A 23,395-nucleotide genomic window follows, 5' to 3' on the forward strand; every position below is an offset into this window, starting at 1 on the left:
TCTTTAAACACTAAATGTAAGTTACAAAGTACAAACATTATTTTTATAATTAAGGAAGGTCTTTTTGTGAGACATGCTAGAATCTCTAAACTCAGCTTGTATGGCTTAAAGAACAATTTACATAGCTTTGAGAGGATGACTTATTTTCAGAGTTTAGTGAATTTCTTACAGTTTTGAAAGGGAACCCAATATTCATTTGACTAGCAGAAATAGTAGCATTTAGTTATGAGTTTAAATCCAAGGGTAGGTGAAGAACTGCCAATACAAAGTTGAGTATTCTATTTGCATAATCCCCACCATGGGCAGAACTTATGGAGAATAGAATATTGTCCCTGAAATGGAGAGCTGGCAGGAGCTAAATCAGATAACACCTTTTTTTGCTTTCAGTAATTGAACTTTAATCCTATTTTGAGAGTCATTTCAGTAAGAGGTTTGAAAATTAATCTTAGTCAATTCACCCTTAGCTCTAGCCCCTGCCATGTGAAGAATTAAACTAGTTCTTTTTTTGTAAGTGAAACTAACACATATTAGTTACACATGCTGCTAAGCATACAGGAGTATATTAAGCATAACTCTCAGATGCTAAAATCTAAGAAATTGAAATATAACAAATATTTATACAAATTAACCAAACTTATTTTAAAATGCACAAGGACGACTTGAATGTTGAATTGACATATTTGCTTACATGATATTTTTAATATGTAAAAACATTTAAAATTTAAATATATTCTCCCCCTCCACCAAGTCTTTCCAGATCCTCTTCCCCTCCTGGCTTCAAGTTCTTATTGAACAAAACAAAAACGAAACAGAAACAAAACGCAATGAAAAAAAAAGAAAAGAAAACAAAATGAAACCACTGGCTTAAAGAAAATTATAAAGTACCAAACTGTATCTGTGTAATAAGTTATATGTTGGGCAATTATTCCTGAATATGAGGCCTGTATTAGAGAGGTTGATATATCTAGTGTCATTTCATTGGACATAACAGATATTCCTTCTCCCAACAGGTATAAGTGACAGTTTGGTTGTTCATCTTTACCCTAGTGGCTAGCTAGCATCCATTCATTTTTAAAAAAAGAAATATGACAAAGTAAAGTATAATAAAATAAAACAAATCTACCACATTGAAATTGGACAAGCCAAACAACAGAAGCAAAAGAGCCAAAGAGGTTTCATAGAATTTACACTGAATTACTATTTTTACATTGATAACTTCATTTTATAGGATTTTCTTCTTGATTATATGATCCCAATCATCAATCAGCATAATTGAAAATCGTCCTCATTCAAAGTAATGCAATTCGCAATAGTTCACCTGAAAATAAAGTCTTAAATCAAACTTCTATCAAAATTACTTCCTTAATTAGCTTACATCATCCAGATAAGGAAGTGAAGCTTTCATGTTTCTTCCTTAGTGTCTTCTACTGTGTTGAAGTCTCTAGAAGTTGATTGGTCAAACAATGCTTCCAAATGTGATTTATCCTACTGATGCAGAAGAATTTTAATTCAGTAATATGTCTGTTCTGGCAAGGGATCACATCCACAGAACCTCTAGGTCTGTATGATCTGACCAGAATGCAGGCATACCCTGCATGTGAAAAAGTTAATCTCTTCATTATTTTACCACTTGATGACATTGCAGAAACAGAATTATATCTTGGATTAATACTCTGCTATTCCTCATGAGCAAGAATATTGTGTTTTTTATTGGTTTGTTCAAAGACGATTCAGTTAAAGAGCTAATGAGAAAGGGTGAGGGATGTCTGTTCACACTACAATAGAGGCTTTAAGGATCAGATGACTAACCCACTTTGACAATTTAAATTGTCTTCTTCTTATTGATTTGCAGTCTGTACAGACATTTTTTACATTGTGTTGTACCTATTACTTCTCCATCTTGATTTCAACCTTTTGCCTTTGATCCATTTCTTTTCATGAGAAGGAGTTTACATTTTAGTAACATAGTTTCACTACTGGCTGGTTTCATTTGGATTGTCTTCTTCTGGAAATGCCTACAATTTATCAAAGGATAGAGAATTTTTTTCTGTCTGTCTTCTACAGGATAGATGATTTTAGACTATGTTTTTAAAATGCTTATGCATTATATAACGTAGTAATTTTTTTCTTTATGTGTATAAAAGGGGACCAAAAAAGGAGAATGTATGAGGGCTAAATCAATAATTCATGTGGACGTCAAAGGAAGTAGGGAAGAATGAGTCCAACAGACACTAATAGGGGTCCCAAGGTATTTGAGCCCATACAGCAATTTCAGTTTGACATTGTCCATCATAGAAAGCTAGTGAATTTTGTACCATGTTATGAGAGTGCTGGGCACAGAGCTGTCCAGTATTTAAATTGTTTGGATAAGAACAGGACCCTGGAATAGAAGGGGACTCACTTTTCCATCTTGTAATTACAGAAAACAATTACCTTTCCTTGACTCCCAAGACTACAGAGCTTAATACTCATCAGTTTTTTGCAATGATTCTAGAAACCAATGTCAGACTGAGCATTCTTTTTTCATCCTGATATTTCCTTAGATCTACAACAGCCCTAGAGGCCTGCGTATAAAAAGCAGTCACTGTTGTCATGTCATCATTGAGATCCTCCTGTAGCTTGTTTTACTACTGAAGAGACGGTAGAGTGAGCAACTTAGGGTTTATCCTAGTAGATACATGCTTGAAACAACTGACCTTCAGGAAGGACTTCACAGGGTTAGTGGCCACTAATGAGGATCACATGATGAACTGTGCAATACAGAAGACACCAATGGGCAGGTAGAACAGCCTGTGCTGCTATAGCTAACTGCTCCAATGAGGCTGTGCCTATCTAGACCTCCCTGGGAAATAGGGGCAGAGATCCAATGATATTGAACATACCCTTTCTTTTCTCTCTTGAGAAATCACTATGAAAGCTGAAGAGATGGCTCAGTGTTTAAGATCACTAACTGCTCTTCCAGAGGTTTCAAGTTCAATTCCCAGCAACTACAAGGTGGCTCACAACCATATATAATGAAATCTGATGTCCTCTTCTGGTGTGTCTAAAGACAGCTACAGTGTACTCATATACATAAAATGCATAAATAAATCTTTCTTTAAAAAGAAATTACTGTGAACTTTCATAAAGGTATTTTTTTCTTTTCATTTTTGGAAAATCTTTCCAGTATCAGATGCCATTTCATGAGCTGGTTTTTCCTGTACTATGTGAGATAACAAAATAAAATCCCCTGTTCATGTAAGAAATATTTGCAAAATTCTGAGGATTCCTATACCACGTTAAGTCACAATTTTATATTATTCAGGGTTTGTGCACAATATAAAATGTAGGTAGACATTTCTCAATATTCATATAGAATATTAATCAATTATTCTTGTGGAAACTTTTAATTTCATCCATAAGTAAATAAAAATCATCTGAGGTGTATTTAATAAACATTTTTGATGCAATAAAATTACATTAGTACAGAAAAGTTGCTCAGATTTTCAAACCCTTTCACATTTTGATGTACCAATTTGCGAGGGAATTTTATCATTCTGTATTTAATGTCGATGTTTAGATAGAAAATGTCTCCAAAATTTTTACTCAATTTTTAGAACATACATGAGAATAACTGCCCTTAATTTGCAATACTGATAATTTACATTTTATCACTTTTTCTTTGATCAATCTTTCAATACTAAGAATAATTGATTATTTTAATTAAACCAATGTAGTCAGAGCCAATTTTCTAAATCACCTCTATCATAATTATAATTATTGTCTTAATTCTACTTACTTTAATTTATTGTTTCTGCTTTAGCATGAAGATTGATTCATTGGCTTGTCACCTTATTTTGGCCTTTATTGATTTCATAGTCAGTTATTACTTATATTATTATTTCAATGCATATATATTTTATGATTGTTGATTTAGTTTGTAATATACCGAAGAATAATTAAATTGAGTCTTATCATAATTTCTTGCTTGTTCTACACAGAGATAACCTGAGTTCTTGGATTTTATCAGCTTTTTAATCATCTTCAAGAAATTTTAGGCTATTATTGTTAAAGTAATTTTGCTGCCAAAGTATTGCTCCCCTTGCAATACTTGACTGACTGCATGTGCAGTAGATCCCATAGTCATTGATTTAATCTTGGTCCTTTTCTACTCTTTTCCTAGTCTTCTTATTATACAAATCCTTAATAATGAATTATTTATTCCACATATGCTTTATAATCCTGCCTGATATTAATAACTGTACAAATACTTTAAATAAAGTATTTCATATTTGATGTGTTCTCATGTAATTTTATGTTCTAAACATCAATGAATTCTTCATAAATATTAATATAATTCATCCTCATTCTCCCCCTTTCCTCCCTCCCTTCCTCTCTTCCCTGCTCCCTCTTCCTCATTCTCAGTTTCTCTACTTCTTGTTCAGTTTTTAAATTTTTCTTTGTGCTTACTTTAACAAGTACTCTGTCATTGACTCTAAATAGAACAGCTCAAGTACAAAGATGAAATTTTTGACACACAAAAATAAAGTATGTGCAATTAACCATCAAAATCAATCCAAAGTGGCTCTGACTCTGTTTATCATGCTAATTATGGAAAAGTGAATCTCAAAGATGTCTTTGAGGCAGCTGCAGTAAGTGGAATAGTGCCTAAAGACTGAAGTTGAAGGAATGTAGAACTGAGTTGTAAAGATAAAGGTATTTTATTGGTTCAAAGATCTTTACACAATATGACCAACTTGATTTTTCAAACATGTCTGTTTAAAAGTTATTTTATATTACAAAATACTTTCATAACATTTTATTCTTCTAAGACATACATAGTCTTCAAGCATTCCTTACTTATGTGAGAGAAATCAGCATACCTTCCCTGTTTGTTAAGTAAAATAAATGAAGCAAAATTACTGCACTAAAATGGCCAAAAGTATTACCTCTAGAATTAATCTTGTAGTACAGGGTCATGATATCTTTGCAGCTTCATAGGATTTTTTTTATTACTTAGCATTATTGAAGGATGCTAAATTCTAATATTCTAATTGGTAATTAGTGAATAAAAGATCAATGTTAAAACCTTAAACTTCTTTTTAAAAAATGTTGATTTTTAATTTTATGATATGGGTATTTTATTTGCATATAAATATGCGGTTACAGTTACAGGTGCTTCTAGCTAACATGCATGCATATGTTGGGAATCAAATGCAAAAATCCCCTCTAACACATTTTCTTGTGTCTCCATATCTGCTTTTCTATTATTGAAATAGTCCAAATACAGCCTTACTCTTTGCAGATATACCTGAAAAACTGTTCTTAGATATTGCTATTTTTGATCATTTTAGATAATGTCTCTGTATTTTATGTTTAATTTATTTTTTATTGGATATTTTATTTATTTACATTTCAAACAGTAGCTCCTTTATTGGTTTCCCCTCTGAAAACCACCTATCCCATCCCCCCTGCTTCTAAGAGGGTGCTCCCCCCACCAACTGGCCCACTCCCACCTAACCGCCTTGGCATTCCCCTACACTGGGGCATTGAGCCTTTCCAGGACCAAGGACCTCTTCTCCCATTGCTACCAGATAAAGCCATCTTTTGCTATATATGCAACTGGAACTATGGGTCCCTCCGTAGGTACACGTATGGTGTACTCTTTGGTTGGTGGTTTAGTCCCTGGGAGCTCTGGAGGGTATGGTTGGTTGATATTTATTTAATATTACTGATACTGTCAAGTCCAGTAACCTTTACCCTGGGAATCCCATGTGTCTCTACCTAGCTTCAATCTACAGTTATAAAGATAACAAAATATTTTCTTAAACCAGCCACCTTATCTAACCAACCTTTCTTGTGACTGTGTTACTAAAATACAAACGTTCACAATCTCCAATTGTTGTTTCTTTTTTATATATTTTCAAGATTATGGACTCATTCATTCTTTTTTCCTAACTCAACCTTTTACTACTCTTATACATTTACATATCCTTGATAGAACTTATAGCTATAGTATGTTCCACATACGAATAATGAAATAAATGTGTGACAATTAAGATTTAAAGAGATAATGAAATATTCATAATCTTAAATGAATTTCTAAGGGTTTTGATTTTCTTGTAATAAGAAAGAATCAGTACATGAATAGGTACAATCTTTTATTACAGGGTTATACTTAAGAACACTATATCATTAATATTATAATCAAAGGAAAAGAATCGCAGTTCAGTGTTTTACTCAACTTTTTAGGATACTGAAAAAAATTATGTCATCTCTTAAATTGCAAAACTATGGTCTTGCTACAAGCAACCAAAGGAAATTCTAAAAACCTCCTTATTTTTCTTAAATCATGTTTAGTTTTAATACACTAAACATAAATATATTTGAATATAAATATATTGTATTAAGTATAATTTAATACATTATATTATTGCTGTCTTTGTTTTCAGTGTGATGAAATATATCACTATTTTTAGCCTTGCAATCTGGAAGATTCTGAAGTCTCCATTTGTAAATGTTGAATGGCCTATCAATAGTGACAGATGTTCTATACATTGCAGAAATACCACTTATATAATTGTGATAATTTTCCACTTCTGATTTGTCAGTTTGGGTGATTTAAAAATCACTTCCAAATTGCTTGAAAAAAATGACTGAAGTTTCCCTTATATTATGTATTTTCTGTTGCCTAAATATAAAGCCTTTTAACGGTTTTTTTGAATTCTATTGAAGTCTACACATTTTCATGCTTTGTTCAACTACAAATGTGTGGCAATTTACAGAACTCCACGATGAAATATTTACCTAAATATGCCATCTTGGGACTTTGAAATGTGTTTTATGGGGAAATGTCATAAACTTATTTTTCAAGCACATGAATATCTTTGAGCATATGGCTTTAAAATTTTTGGTATACAAGCTTAAAAGTGAAAATCTAAAAAAGAAATAACTGAATTTGCAAAAGGTTTTATCTTTATTTATAGAAAATTCTATAATTCTATTGTTTGGATATGTCCATTTTAAATGTCGGCTCTAAAACACCTTGTACTTTGAACAGAAATCTCCTTATGTAGGTTAGGTCATATTTGATTCTGTAACATGTTGATTTGAGTAGTGCAGTCAGATTTCAGATGACTGCATCCTTCCTTGTGATGCACAGATGACAAGAATTATACAATCAATCCCATATTGCTTAGCTTCAAAACCAATTTTACAATCCTTTGCTAAATAAGCACTTTCATATTAACTGTAAATACTCAGAAATGGCTAATTCATGTTAAATTCAATTGATACAGGTTTAATTATTTCATTAAATTTAAAAATAACTAAAGATGATAAGATATAGACATTATGTAAGCACTAGGGCAGTAAGGTACAGATGAAAAATAGAGTAAGATATTTTGCAAACTATTCATTCAATTTAAATCTAGTGACTGTTCGACTGATTCCAGAACACTGATAACAAGGTGGACCCGGGCTTGAACTGTTTGAAGCACCTCTCCTAGTTTCATTCTATCTAACTGATGTCCTGCGTTAGAGAAAGCGATCTGACCTGCCATTTGTTTTTAATGCAGAGTTTCATTTCAGTTCAGGCATGTGTGGAAATGACCTTTCCCTATTCCCATCATACGCACATACTGGCAAGTTACAAGAGTAACTCTGATACGACAGTAATCCTCACCTTTTGTACCTCCCAACATCTTTTAACTCAATGCTCTTAGCCGACTTTATACGTGTATACTGAGAAATTCTACCTGATGTGGTGAGTTTTAAAGCACAGGTGTAACTTTTAGCTTTATAAAACCATGTATTCAGGTTTATGATATTCTTCAATTAGCTATTACTTTTCTAACTAGGATACATAACACTTCGCTTCAATGATTCCAGGAATGTTTATTGTTACCTCAAATGTAATTTTTAACCTTAATTTAGGTGACATATAAAAGTATAAGAGAATAGACATTGACAAATATGGTAATTTGAATGAGAAATGTCACCCTTATTATCATACATTTGAATACTCAGACCTCAGTTACTGGCACTCTTCTGGATAGAATCGGGGTATGATCTTACTGGAGGATGTGTGTTGTTTGGGGTGGGCCTTGGGAGTGTAATGACTTGTGTCATTTCTAGTACTCTATGCTTTGTGGTTATAGTTGAAGATATTAACTCTTCAATTTTTTTGCTCTGGCTACTTCTTTTCTACGTGTTGCTACCACACTTTTTTTTCCCATTGTGAATTCTTATTCCTCTGGAATTACAATCTAAATTATTCTCCCTTCTATGAATTGCCTTGTTCTTGGTATTGTTAATAATAGAAAAGTAACTAGTATAATGGAATAATGTATAATGATTGGCTATTAAATTAAATGAAAAATATCTCTGTTCAAATATCATTACTTGTGGAAAAAAACATAAGTATACAGTACATTCTTATTCACTACGATCATACTACTACAACGAGATTACACCAGATAGCATTGCCTCTTTCCCATAGCCAATGTCTTTGATATATCAACTCCTTTAATAATTATGATCTTGCACCTACAAATACTTTCAGAGATTATATTGCTCTGCTCTTCATTAATGAAACCACACTAAATTTAATGGCATAAAAATGCTATCACAAAGCTAGCTATGTGACTGATGCTAGGCCAGAACCTTAAGACAGTATAGGTAGCCTACCTCTAGATTCCATATTCTTAGAAGAAATGACATGTACTCTGAGTTTTAATGTAGTTGCCCTTTCTTGTGCACAGGGAATTATATTAAACAAGGTAACATTTTTTAAAGATTTTATTGTGTTTGAAATATGTTGATAATGAACTACCTGATGTTAGACTCCTAAGAAGTCTTGATCCAGATTAATGACGTCCGTCTGAACTCAGTTTTCATTTTCACGTCTTCAGTTTTCTTCCGTCTGATATCTAAGGAGACTCCCTCAATTCAAACGCATAAAGTGAAATACAACCAAACTTTTAAATTGAATTGAAGCAAGATGAATATAAACTCAAGTAAGTTAAAATAAAATGATTTAATCAAATGGAGTGATTATTCTCAAGAATAGTAATTCAATTCATTTTTACTAGTTTCCTCTTGTCCAGACTATATAACCTGTTTAGATTTTCTACAACTATTAAAATTATTTTATTAAAGTATGTCACCTGGACTTTCTTTTTATATTTATAAGACTTTACACTATTCTTTGGTACAATTCAGATTATTTTAAAAGAGCCATGTAGAAAATTCAAGGCATGTTATAAAAAAAGCTTATGTTATGTAAGAGATATTTTTAAAGCCAATGCTTTTTGGAAAAGTATTTATATAAGGTTTCTTCATTTTAATGTTGGTACTACTTTTCATGGATATTTAAATTTAATTTGTAAAATATTTTTAAAATAGTGCTTTGGAGATAACTACAACACAGTCTTTCAGTAGAAAATGTTGATATTTTGGCTTCTTCTAGAGATAACATATTACATTATATATTACTAAAAATTATATATTTTTTAGATTTGACAATGTATAAAATGATGTAATATTTGATTCCCATATTATTATACAGTTCTTTTTCAATGGCACCATAATTTGGGGAATGAATAAGACATATTTTAGCATATGTTGTGACTAAATTTAATGTGCATAGACACCAGCAATATATTATAAAGTTGTGGGTATAATGTTCTATTGTAATTTGATGACTTGGTAATTTGAAGTAAGGCAATATCTGTGGTGAATAAATGTATCTCATGTACTTACCATATACGTAAATCAAACATGTAGAGGACAATGCAATTCATAAATATCTTCTTCTATATTGTCATATATTTTCTTTCTGGTTGACTTATCTAGCATTCATATAAATGCTAAAGTTTTATGAGATGTACAATTTAAGATGTCACAGGCACTATAACTTGAAATGAAGTGTTCTATATCATTTTATTGGAATGAAATAGTAATTCATGGAATTATGCTTTCAGTTTTGACCAGGATCACAGAAGATAATTTTGAATACATTTTACATGGCCTTTATTCTATGGGCAAAACAATTTATTTCCCATTTGGTCTGGTTTCAGAGAAAATGTTACCATTTTTTTCTTCTTAATTTTGTAGTCAATGTCTTTCTGAATCATAATCAACTTCAATACAAGCAACACGGATAGTGAAGTAGGTTGAGACCAACTTTATTCAACTAAATTATATTAAATTAAATTATATTTATATTTTTAGCATTCACATTCAGTTTTATTTTCTAATTAGTTCCTGAAAACTTTTTATTTCATCATCTTTATCTTTATATTCAGATCTGAACAGTGGATCAATGGTATTTTTTTATGTGAATTTAGTACCCATATAAATGTATGCCTTTCTCCCCATGTACTTAATGGCACTATACTTCAGATACTAGAGATTCATTCAGCTGTCTTCTTTTGTATTTATGGGAAGCATCAATCTTCGTGTTATCTGAATTGATTAAAACAATGAAAATATTTTTGTATATCTAAACAAATTGTAGGGACGTTTACCTCAAATATCTTAGTCTATATTGTATCTATTGTAAAAATAGAGTATGTAATAAGATTGATTAACTTGTATCAAGGAACATAGTGTCGGCAATTCTGAAACAATTTATATATAAAATAACATCAATAACAGTAGTCTTCTCATTGCTTGCTAAAAACTGATACTATAGTCACTATGTGTCATGAATTATTCATAGTCAAACTTCAAAACAACACTTGATATTTAGCTTTCCTATGTTCCCCAATTATACCTGTGAGAGAGGAGGAAACTTTGAAATTTTGCCTGATTTCAAAATGTTGTCAAATATACTAACTTCCAGTCATTGAAAAATATTTTCAAAGATTTATACTATACTCAGGTTTGTCTCCTGTTTGTTTGATCATACATTTCATTTTTGATGCTAGCATAAATCCTTCTACTGCCAATAGTTCCTGTAAAGTAAGCACATTTTAGGAAAGACGGTATTAATATAAAGACTTCTAGAAGCACCAGATTCCTGAATATGGTTTATTTAATCTTCAAATTTCTAATACATACAAGTTTTCAAACCTATAAGTAAATTATGCAAGGCCACCTGGAAAAAGCCTGTGCTGTTTTGGTGAGATTTTTAAGTCTCAGCGCAATGCAGTAATTTCTAAAGTAAGTCTACGATTTAAATCTTTTGAAATTTCCTGACATCATTTCCTCAGCAGATGCTTGGCAGAATAGCAGGCTATGTATAGCTGAGGAAGAAAGTTCTCTGAGGATAGAGAGAGATCCATTGATGCTTGAATTCTTTACCTCTCAAAGCAAACGGTTTTAGCTCATGGTTAGCTGGCAGAATATGATTCACAAGCACCAATGGAGACATGTTCTCATCTTCCCCTTGAAAAACAGAACCTTAACATCTTTAAAAAATAAAAATGAATGTTTTAAAGTGAAACATATTCTTTTGCAGAAAATTCCTGTGCCTGTGATGAGTGGTAGAAAAGTATATATTTTCGTTCAATATTGAGTACTGGTCTGAGTTTTACCCAAGCAAGACTTACATTGGTCTGAGCTAAATAACATTTTAAAGCAAAAAGAACAAATAGACACATGTCTATATTCTTAACATCTTGCCCACAATCTCTTCTCCTATTCCTTCTCAACTCTCTACACATCTGAATCTACCCTCTTTTTGTCTCTCATAAAAAAAACAAAACAAAAACTGAGCCTCTACATTATATTAATACCATGAAATAAAATACAATAAAGCAAAAGCTAAGCCATCAGAGAAGGACAAACAAGGGAATACAAATGGAAAGAGCAAAAAAAAAAAGGGAATAAGAAACATATCTAAACAGAGCCCTACTTGATCATACATGCAAGAATCCCATTTATACACTGACAACAATATATGCAGAGCAAATGGAGGGTAAAAAGAGAGTCAGAATAAATATATATGTATATGCATAACATATATGTATACTGTATTCGTATATGTATATGTATATTTATGTTACCCTCCTGGCATGCATATACACACACACACACATATATATATATGTATATATATATGTGTGTGTGTGTGTCTGTGTCTGTGTCTGTGTGTCCGTGTGTCTGTGTGTCTGTGTGTCCGTGTGTGTGTCTGTATGTGTGTATAATAAAACAATTAAAAAGTATAAGTAAAGAAAAACATAAAGCCCCAATAAAATATCAGCCCAGATAAAAGATCAGAAACTTCCAAAAATGCCATTTTTCACATTCTTTGTCCATTTACTACTGGGTCTGCAGCCTACCCTTAAAAATAGTTTGTTTCCCAAGGAAGACTCCCTTATAGAAAGCTAAATATTCATATGCAAGTGATTATCTGCAGGAAACTGCTTTTGTGTTAAAAATTTGGGGCATGTGTTCATTCTTCCTTTCTGCTCAAAAAAAACTATTTAGAGAAGACTCATACAGCTCTTATGTTTAAGTCTCTGGGGTTTCATATGTTCATTGCTACTACTGATATGAAAGGGCTTATTTTCTTGGTGTCATCCATCTCCTGGGGCCCATATCCTCTTTTTCTTCCCTCTTCAACGTAATCTCCTAAATTCTGAGTGGAGAAATTTGATGGAAACATCCTACTTATGGCTGAGTGTTCCAAAGTCTCTCCCTCTTTGTTTGCTACAATCAATTGCAGGAGGCAGCTCTTCTGGTTATGACTGAGAAAGGAAAGGATCTATGCATATAGAAAGATGTTATTAGTAATCTTTCTGTTCCTTGCTTTGCTTTGTTTTGTTTTAGAACACTAGTATTTGTTTTTACTCTAGGTCCCTGGGCTATATAGTTTCCTTGGTTGGTCAAGCAGTGTTCGGTATGTGTCCCATCTCATGGAATGGGCCTTAAGTCAAATCAGAAATTAGTTGGTTAACCCCACAAGCTTTGTGCAGTATTGATTACTCTATCATATCTTACAGGTAGGGACCCATTACAATTCAATGGACATTCACGTTTTTCACTGGTAGCATGCCAAGTGGCTTTCTATAACAAACCCAAGAATACAGGGACAAAAGCTCTATATAGGTCATGCTTATTCAAACCAGGTGGTATAGCTGAATCTTGAGGTAGATCAATTTTCATTTTCATGAGGTGCCCACACATTGATTTCCATGGTGGCTATACAAGTTTACAGTCCCACAAGCAATGGAAAAGTTTCCCCCTTATTCCATGTGCTCAACAGTATGAGATGTGTTTTCTTTTATTGATCTTAATCATTATGAAGGGTATAAATTGAAATCTTACAGTACTTTGATTTGCATTCCCTTGATGATTATGGATGTTCACGTTTGTATGTGTTTCTCAGATACTTGGAGTTCCTGTGTTGAGAATTCTGTTTAGACTTGTACTCATATTTAATTAGGTTATTTGTTTTCTTGAAATCTATTGTTTTTAGATTATTATTTATGTTGAAGATTAGTCTTCTATTGGATACTTGGCAAACACATAAAAAGCAAAAACAAATATTCACATTCTGTAGGATGCCACCTTTATATCAATGATGGTGTCCCATGGCATACAGAAACCCTTGGGTATCATATGGTTCCCTATATTGTTGACCTTAGTCCCAGGGTTAATGGTGTTGTATTCAGAAGTGTTTTTCATTGATAGTGGGGTAAAAGCTATTTCTCATTTTCTTTTCCATCAGGCTCAGGCTCATTGTATCTAGTTTTAGGTTCAAGTGTGTGATCTATTTGGAGTTGAGTTCTGTGCAGGACAATAAGAATAAATCTACTTGGATTCTTTGACATGTAGTCATCCAGTTTGACCAGCACCATTTGATGAGGATGCTGTCGTTAGTAAAGTGTGTATTTATGACTTCTTTAACAATAGTCAGGTGTTCATAGATGTAAGGATTCACGGCTCTGTTTTCAATTCTGTTCCACTGTCTGAATAGTCTGTGTGTGTGTGTGTGTGTGTGTTCTGTGAGTGTGTGTGTATGTGTGAATGTATGTGAATGTGTGTATATGTGTGTGTTATGTGAGTGTGTGTATATGTGTGCGAGTGTGTAGATTTGTGTGTATGCCAATGCCATGCTGTTTTTATTATTATACTTCTGTAACATAGGTTAAGGATGTGATACTATTCATAACTCAGAATTGTTTTAACTATTTTGTATTATTTGTGTGTCAATATAAAGCTGATAATTGTCCTTTCAAAACCTGTAAAGATGTAAAGATCTCTGTGGAAATGATATTAAATCTGTGTATATACATGCACATAAATATTCATATAAATATTCATATACATATTCATGTACATCATATACATCATATACATTATACATACACACATCTACATCTACAAACATCTACATCATATATATATATCATATGCATATGCACATACATCATCTACATCATATGCATCATACACACACACACACACACCACACACACACATGTATATAATATGCTTTTTTTATAAGTTGTCCATTTGTCCATTTTGACTATATTAACTATATTAATCCTACAAATCCATGAGTATAGAATGTCTTTCCATCTTCTGATATCTTCTCCAATATATTTTTTCAATATTTTTTATTTTTGTGATAGTAGTTTTTTTCACTTGATTCTTTAGCATTATGACAATATTGGTTACATTTTTTTGAGGCTATTTGAAAAGGACTTGTTTGCATATTATTTTCTCAGTCCATTTGTCATTTAAACATAAGAAGACCACTGGTGTGTGTGTGTGTTAATTTTGTATACAGCAAAGTAACTTACAGTGCTTATCATCTTAGGAATTTAAGATGAACTTCTTATGGTCACTTATATATTCTTTCCTAGCCTCTCCAACAGCAATAGTTTAACTTCTTCCTTTCCTATTTGTATTCACTTGATCTCCTTTAGTTGTCTTATTGCTCTGGCTTCAACTTCATGTGCTCTACTGAATAGATAAGGAGAGAGTGGACAACCTTGTCCTGTTCTGACTTTAGAAGAATTTCTTCAAGCTCTTCTTCATTTAATTTAATGTTGGCTATAGGTTTGCTGTGTGGTTTTCAGCTTTCAGTTTGTTTATATTTTGAGTTACATTCATTTATTTATATATGTCAAGCAATATCTTTATCTCTGAGATGATATATACTTGATCATGGTGGATGATCTTTTCACTGTGTCTTGGGTTAGGTTTGCAAGTATTTTATGGAGAAATTTTGCTTCTCGGAACATGAGGAAAATTGGTCTTTAACTCATTATATTTCTTGTACATTGTGTGGTTTATGTATCAGTGTAACTGTGGCCTCCTAAAATTAATTGGGAACTGTAACTTCTGTTTCTCTTTTGTGAAGTCATTAGAGGGATATTGACATCAAATCTTCCTTGAAAGTCTGCTAGAATTCTGGGCTAACAATATCTGGCCCTGGGCTTCTTTTGATTGGAAGACTTTAATGGCTGCTGATGTTTCACAAGTATTGTTAGGTCAGTTTCAATTGTGTCTTCATTAGGCTTTACTTTGCAGAGAAGAGACACCATGACCAAGGCAGCTCTTCTAAGGGACAACATTTAATTGGGAATGGCTTACTGGTTCTGAGGTTTATTCCATTATCATCATGACAGGTAGCACAGCAACCTCCAGGCAGACATGAAGCTGAGAGTTCTGTATCTTGATCTGACTGCAGCCAGTAGAATCTGATTCTTCCACACTGGGCGAAGCTTCAAAGCCCACTCCCACAATGATGGAATTCTTGCAACAATGCCATATCCACTTCATCAAGATCATACCTCCAAATAATGTCACTTCCCATGACAAACCATATTAAGACCAGCACATGCTTATCTGATGTTTGTTTTAACTGGTAAGTTGTATATATTGGAAAAAATTTCCATTTCTTTAGATTTTCCAGTTTGGTAGAGTACATATTTTTAAACTATATCCCAATAATAATACGGATTTCCTCAATGCCTATTTTTCTGCCCCCCCCATTTATTTCTAATTTTCTTAATTTAATTTTTTTCTGCCTATAAATTTATTCTGGTAAATGTTTTCAGTCACATCAATTTTATCAAAAAAAATTGTATCATTTAATTGTTACGGTTTTGTTTTTATTTTGTATTGATTTTATTAATTTCAGCATTAAATTTGATTGTTGCTCAGCTTCTAACATTTTAGATGTAATTTCTTGATTTTGTTTCACAGCTTTCAACTGTGCTTTTTAGTTACTAGCACACACTTTTTGCTCTCTTTCTCTCTTTTTTTATGTAGACACTTAGTGCTATAAACTTGATGCTTAGAACCATATTAGTTCAGTAACAATGGGCTATGCTGCATATGCATCTTGATTCAATTTTGAAATGTTTTTAATCTTCTGTCATAATTTATTTCTTATTTAGAAGTAAGTTTAAAGTTTTTGTGAGTTTGAAAGCTTTGTATTATTTCTTTATAGGTTGATACCCAGCATTACACCATGGATGGCAGAGAGAATGCAGGATGTTATTTTAATTTTCTTATGTCTGTTGAGACTTATTTTGTGTCTGGGTATGTGCTCAAATTCAGAGAAAGTTGAATGAAGTTCTGAGGAGAAGGAATATTTTTTTCTGTTTCAGTGAAATCTTCTGTAAATACCCTTTAAACCACATTTTGAAAACTGTGTTTGTTTGTTCAAGCATATTTTTTTTGTTTAGTTTTTCTGTAGATGCCCTATTATTGAGAAAAGCTGGGTACAAAAAGGTCTCACTATCAGGGTGAGGGTCAATATGTGATTTAAGCTGTAGTTATGTTTCTTTTATAGAAGTTTCTACCCTTGTTTTGGGGCATAAATGATAAAAACCAAAATGCCATCTTGGTAGAATTTTTCTTTGATAAATATACAGTGTCCTTCCCTATCTATTCTGAGTAGTTTGGGTTTGAAGTCTTTGTTGTTCCATATTAAAATGGTGACGGCAACCTTTGTCTTAGATCCATTTACTTATAATTCGTTTTTCAGACATTTTACCTCAAGGTGATGTCTAATCTTCATGTTAATGAACATTTCTTGGATGGAACAGAAGGCAGATCTTGTTTTCAGAACAACTCTGTTATTCAGTGACTTTTTATTGGGTAATTGAGACTATTGATATTGACAGACATCAATGAGCATTGTTTTGTAATTTCTGTTATTTTACAGTTGTCATTGTTATGGTGGTTGAGATGATGGTAGTATGTGTGCGTGTGTGTGTGTGTGTGTGTGTGTGTGCCTGTGTGTATGTGTATGTGTGTGTACGATGATTTCCTCTCTCTTGATTTGGTGTTCTGGAGTTATTTATTCCTTGTGTTTTCTTGGGTGTGGTTAATTTCTTTAGGTTTGCATTCTCCCACTAGTGCCTTCTGTAGTGATGAGTTTATGTATTGCTTAAATTTGGCTTTATCATGAATTTTCTTATTTTATCCATCTATTGATTGAAAGGTGGCTGTAGTCTCTTAGAAGATGTTGAACATCAGTTCAGGCTCTTCTTGCTTTTACAGTCTTCATTGAAGAGCCAGCTATTATGTTAATATATCTGCCTTTATATGTTACCTGTTTTTTTTTCCCTTGTAGATTTTAATATTCTTCCTTTGTTCTGTACATTTAGTGTTTTTATTATATTAAAGGGTCTTTTTTGTTTAGTCTTCTTGTTTTTCTGTTTGCTTCTTGTACCTTTATAGGCATTTCTTCTTTGGCTAGAGATATTTTCTTTTAGGATTATTAAAAATAGCATTCCTAAAAAGGATTTTCAACTTTAATTGTACTTTTTCAATCAGAGAATTATTTGAAGGGTAAAACAAATTCTCTACTTTACTCAGAAATTCTGATTCTGCCATGTATATAGAATGCTAAATATGTTGAAAAATTTTTGTTGATTATACTACTTAATATTAGCATTTAAAATATCACTAGTCCATATTAACAAACAGCAGGAACAGTTAGTTTCACTGAGTCATGGGCTGTCAGACATATACATATGCATATGTATACATACTTCGGTCACTTTCACCTCCCATTGTTCATTCTTCCTTGACTTTTTCATCCTTTCTTCTTCTTTTTTTGTATTGGATACTTTATTTTCATTTCAGATGATATCCCATTTCCTGGTCACTCCCAAAATCCCTTATCCCATCCCTCCTCCCCTGCTTCTCTGAAGGTGTTCACCCACCCACCCACATCCCCTCCCTGCCCTACCATTCCAATACACAGGGGCATTGAGCCTTCACAGGTCCAAGGGCCTCTCCACCCATTGTTGCTCAACAAGACCATCCTCTGCTACATATGCAGCTGAAGCCATGGGTCCCTCTTTGTGTACTCCTTGGTTGGTGGTTCAGTCCCTGGGAGCTTTGGGGAGGGTCTGGTTAGTTGATACTATTGCTCTTCCTATGGGGCTGCAAACCCCTTCAGCTTCAGTCCTTTCTGTACTCATGGGAACAAATATGGAGAAAAAGTGTGGAGCAGAGACTGAAGGAAAGGTCATCCAAAGACTGTACCACCTGGGCATCTATCCCATATACAGTCACCAAACCCAGACACTATTGTGGATGACAAGAAGTTCATGCTGACAGAAGCCTGATATAGCTGTCACCTGAGAGGCTCTGCTAGAGCCTGCCAAATACAGAGGCAGATGCTGGCAGCAAACCATTGAACTGAGCACAGGGTCCCCGACAGAGGAGTTAGAGAAAAGACTTAAGGAGCTCTTCATCCCTTCTTAACCAACAGACTTAGCTTCGTACTATCTTTCTTTTCCTAGAGAACCTTACGGCTTTATATCTATGAACTAACTCCATTTAAGGTCTGCTTCAAAATCTCAATGAGATATTTTCGTCAGGAGAATAGAAATTCTTCCAGGAAGATTTGAAGCAGGAACAGCAATTAGACTTTGCAGGTGTTTAGGAAATAAATGTCTAGACAAAAATTAGCTAGTGAGATATACTTAAAATAAAATGTGACTTGTAGGATAATTACAAGAGTGTAAGTTTAAAGTATGAATTCAGAAAAGCAAGAAGGCTCAAGCCTCTGTGAGCTTTGAGATTTTAATGTCCCCACTCCCCCATCCCCAAGAAAAAAGACACCTGCATTTTTGGGCAAAAGAAACTGCTGTGCCAAGTTTGAGAAGTCTGTCAACTGACATGGGAATAAATTATGGGATGGTTAAAGGCAAGAGAGTGGAACTAGAAAACATTAAAGGTCTTTTATGAGGTTGAAGGAGGATGGTGTCAAAATTTGGCATGAAATAATTAGTGAGGCTGTGTCTCCAACCAACAGTCCAAAACAAACCAATACCTTTCTATACCTCAGCTTAAGTTTCTTTCATGACATAATATTGAAAATTTTGAAACAGAGAGAAAAATTTACTTACTAAACCATAAAAGAGACATTTTTAAAGATCAATGCTTAATATAATAAAATTGGAAAGTGCAAAATTTAAAAATTTAACACACATCATATTCACAATCACAGAATGCTATGTGTCTTACCATTTCATGGGTCTGTTGCATGATAACTAACGGTGCACATCTTATCAACCCTTTCATAAATGTATGAAGATGCTACAGCATTTAATAATCTCAAAATAAAATCAAAAGATAGCCTTAATATGAGAATAAAATTTCTAGTTTCATTTCATAAAAGTGACTTCTAAATCATATGAGAGTAATATGTATCCCAATGGAATCTAAAATAGATATAATTTAAATAATTTTCATCATCATGACATGTGAAATGTTTTTTCTTTATCTTTTTTTCATTTTTAAAATGTTATTTATTCACTTTACATACTAATATCAGCTCCCCTCCCTCCAGAACCTCTCACACAGATCCTTTCCCTTAGAGAAGGGGAACCTGCACCACTGTTATTTTTAGTCAGCTTTTGAGTGGAGCTTCTCAGTGGACAGTTATGATAGGGTCCTGTCTGCACGCATAACAGACTATTATTAATAATGCCAGAGAATGGTTCTTGCCCATGGAATGGGTCTCAATTTGAACCAATCATTGGTTGGCCATTCTCTCAGTCTTTATCTTTGTCTCTGCACATCTTGTAGGCAGGACACAAGTAGGTTTTGTGAGAGGGTAGCTGTGCTTATCCTTCTACAGGGAGTCCTGCCTGGCTACAAGAAGTGGCCAGTTCAGCATCCTTATCCCCTACTGCTAGAATTCTGGTAGAGTCTCCCAAGAGACACTCTGGGTCCTTCGCCCATCCTACTGTTGGCTGATTTACAGATGTCCAGCTGAGTTTTTACGTGGCATTTTCCTTACTACAGTATACATTTTCTTCACTCTTCTTTGAATTCATACACTACCAAAATTATAAGTGATTGATTACTATATTATAATGTTTTTTTCTAAATTATACCTCAAAAGTATAAGAACCTCAGCTCTTTTGAAGGAGATATCAGTGTCATCAGTATGCAGAGGCTGTGGTTGTCTCTTTTATATACCAGAGGACAGTAGAATACATTCTGTTTAAATAATGCCAGCAATCAAATAGCCACTTGTAGCTCATATAATTCCTATTGGTGAATTTTCATTATTTTTGTATGTTCACAGAATATTTTATTTGGAAGTGGGGTTATCCCAGCATTTCAGACCCAGGTATGTTTATCTTAGGCTCTACTACAGAGCTTCTTGTATAGCCATGAGCTAATTAATACTCAAGATCAAGAAACAAACAGTAAATCCGTCCTAGGGTGAATAACAATAGGAAGTACATCCATGGAGAGAAAGCTCAATCAGGAGCTTCAGCCGAATGCTGCACTTCTCCAGTCAGTTCCTACAGATTTGGTCAGTGCCCAAATTTCATGAGAGTATATCTGTAAGTTATAGTTTCTTTCTCCTTTTTAACTTATTTTGAAATTTTAATTTAATTGAAATATTTACTCCTTCCCTCCTTTCCCCTTTCAAGCCCTCATGTGTACTCATTTTTGCTCTTTCAAATTTACAGCCTGTTTTCTTTAAAAACTGGTGTGTGTGTGTGTGTGTGTGTGTGTGTGTGTGTGTGTGTGATTGTGTGTATACAGGCTACTGATTGATTTTTATGAATTTACTTAACTAGCATTCTGTTATTTCCAAAATACCAATGTAAACCATTCATGTCTTGTGAATTATTAATAATATGCATACTTTGCATATTATTTCAGACAGATCCCATACTTTTTTCTTTAGCCATCTATCTCATATTTAATATTTTTACTAATTTATTTAGTATTTAAATAGAAATGTTTTTGGTTCATCCTGTTTTTCTGTGTTGAAAAATTACAAATAATGACAAAAATTATTTTCAATTGATAGCAGTGCCATTTAAATCACTAGAAACATTTATTGCTCTGTTTTCTACTAAGTGAACATACTACTTGTATCCCCCAATCTCTTTGATATACGCACTCAGCACACCCTCTGACTATCTCTTTCAAGTAGACTTTAAGCTGGCCTTTCAAATCAGTATGTATGTCTTGCTCAATTAATTTTAGCAAAGTTCACCTAGCAGGAGCTATCTTTATCAGTTCATGACAACTGTGCATATAATTCTATGGGAGCACAAGTGTTTTTTTTTTCTCTGATTTTTTTTCAACTAATTAACTTTCTTTCTTTCTTTCTTTCTTTCTTTCTTTCTTTCTTTCTTTCTTTCTTTCCTTCCTTCCTTCCTTCCTTCCTTCCTTCCTTCCTTCTTTTTCTCTCCTTCCTTCCTTTCTTTCTTTCCTTCTATTTCATTTTTTATTACTTATATATTTTTTCAGTCCAGTCATTACACCCCTCTCGATCATCCCTCTGACAGTTCCTCATTTCATTCCTCCTCCCCCCCCCCCCGGCTCCAAAAGAATGAAAACTGCCCCCACCCAAAGCCTCCATACTCCTCCTTGAGACCACAAGTCTTTCAAGGGTGCAGGTTAGGTGTATCTTCTCCCACTGAGGCCAGCCCAGGCAGTCTTCTGCTGTATATATGTAGGGTGCCTTGGAACAGCTCCTGTATATTGCCTGGTTGGTGGTTCCATGTCTGAGAGATCTTGGGGTCCAGATTAGCTGAGACTGCTGGTCTTCCTATGGAGCTTCCCAAGTTATTTAAATAGCAAATTTTAAACATGAACTTCATGAAAATACAATAAATTTTTGTAATTAACATTGTTCTTTGTTGAGGTTACTTTGCATGTTCACTTTTCTCTTTAGAGTTATAACCAAGAGTATCTCTTTTTATTTTATTTTAAATTTATTTATTTATATTCCAGTCATTGCTCCCCTCTGTCCCCCCTTCCACAGTTCCACATCTCATTGCTCCTTCCCATTGCCTCCAGTTATTACTTGTTATTATGTGTATGGGCTTTTCTATGTGGGTTTATGCACATGAGAGTAGGTGTCTATAGAGATCAGATGGGAACACTGGATGCCCTGGAGATGGTTTTACTAGCAACCCAAGAATGGTGCTGGGAAGTGAATATAGGTTTTAAAGCTGAGCTGTCTCTCCAATACCATGATCTCTATATTATTGTATTTTGGTAGATTATACATCTAATGCTTATATGTGTATACAAACAAACATCTCTTAGATAAGCATGAAAGGAAAATAACTCAGAAAAAGTTGTTTAATTTGAAAGTGTGTAATATCTCTCCAGAGTCTTACATAATGAAGTATTTCCACTTGGCAATATTTTTTTTTTTTTTACTTTCTTCTTACAAAATATTTTTAAGAGTTCTAAAAAATAATTTTATGTGTGCTTTGTGGACATGAAAATACTCATTAATTGAATTGGATATACTCTGTATTCTAGATTTTTAATGTACTACCTCTGCAGTAGGTTTCTCCAAATCCTTAGATAAATAACAGAAACAATATTTTTGAACTGTTTAGACACAAAATGTGTGAGTTTAGTTCATATTAACATCACAAACAGCAATTGGAAACTTGATAACAAATTTCTTAAAGCATTTGGAAGAGTTATTAATTTGAAGCAGCAGGGCTCATGCTGCTTTCAAGTGTTCTTACTTTTACTCCCACATGACTGCTGGAAATATCATTAAAATTCTCTCTGAGGTTATCTAGGGAACTAGAAGAGGATTAGGGTAAGAAGATAACTGGAGATCAAAACTAAACCCATAATCTTGGCTCTCAAGGAAGCTTTAGGTTGATGGAGAAGGGAGGCAAATTATTCTAAGAGGTTGCATTGTAAGATGTCAATGCCATGGTTAAAGAGTTAATAGGCCCTTCAATAACCATCTGCTAATAGGATTTGTTCATAGTCCGACAGAATTTCAAATTTATGTATTTAGTGATATTACTAGAGGCATTTTCAGTGTTTAGATTACAATAAGTCTGTGCATCTTAGTCTTAAACACATACCTAACAACTATGCTGTTAATGAAAAACAGATGACAGAGATACAAATTTACAATCAATGTGATTCAACTAGTAGTTACATAATCAAGGTGAAGGACACAACCAAATTAAAGAGA

The sequence above is a fragment of the Grammomys surdaster genome, unplaced genomic scaffold (genome assembly GCF_004785775.1).
Source record: "Grammomys surdaster isolate TR1022 unplaced genomic scaffold, NIH_TR_1.0 255, whole genome shotgun sequence".
Lineage (NCBI taxonomy): Eukaryota > Metazoa > Chordata > Mammalia > Rodentia > Muridae > Grammomys > Grammomys surdaster.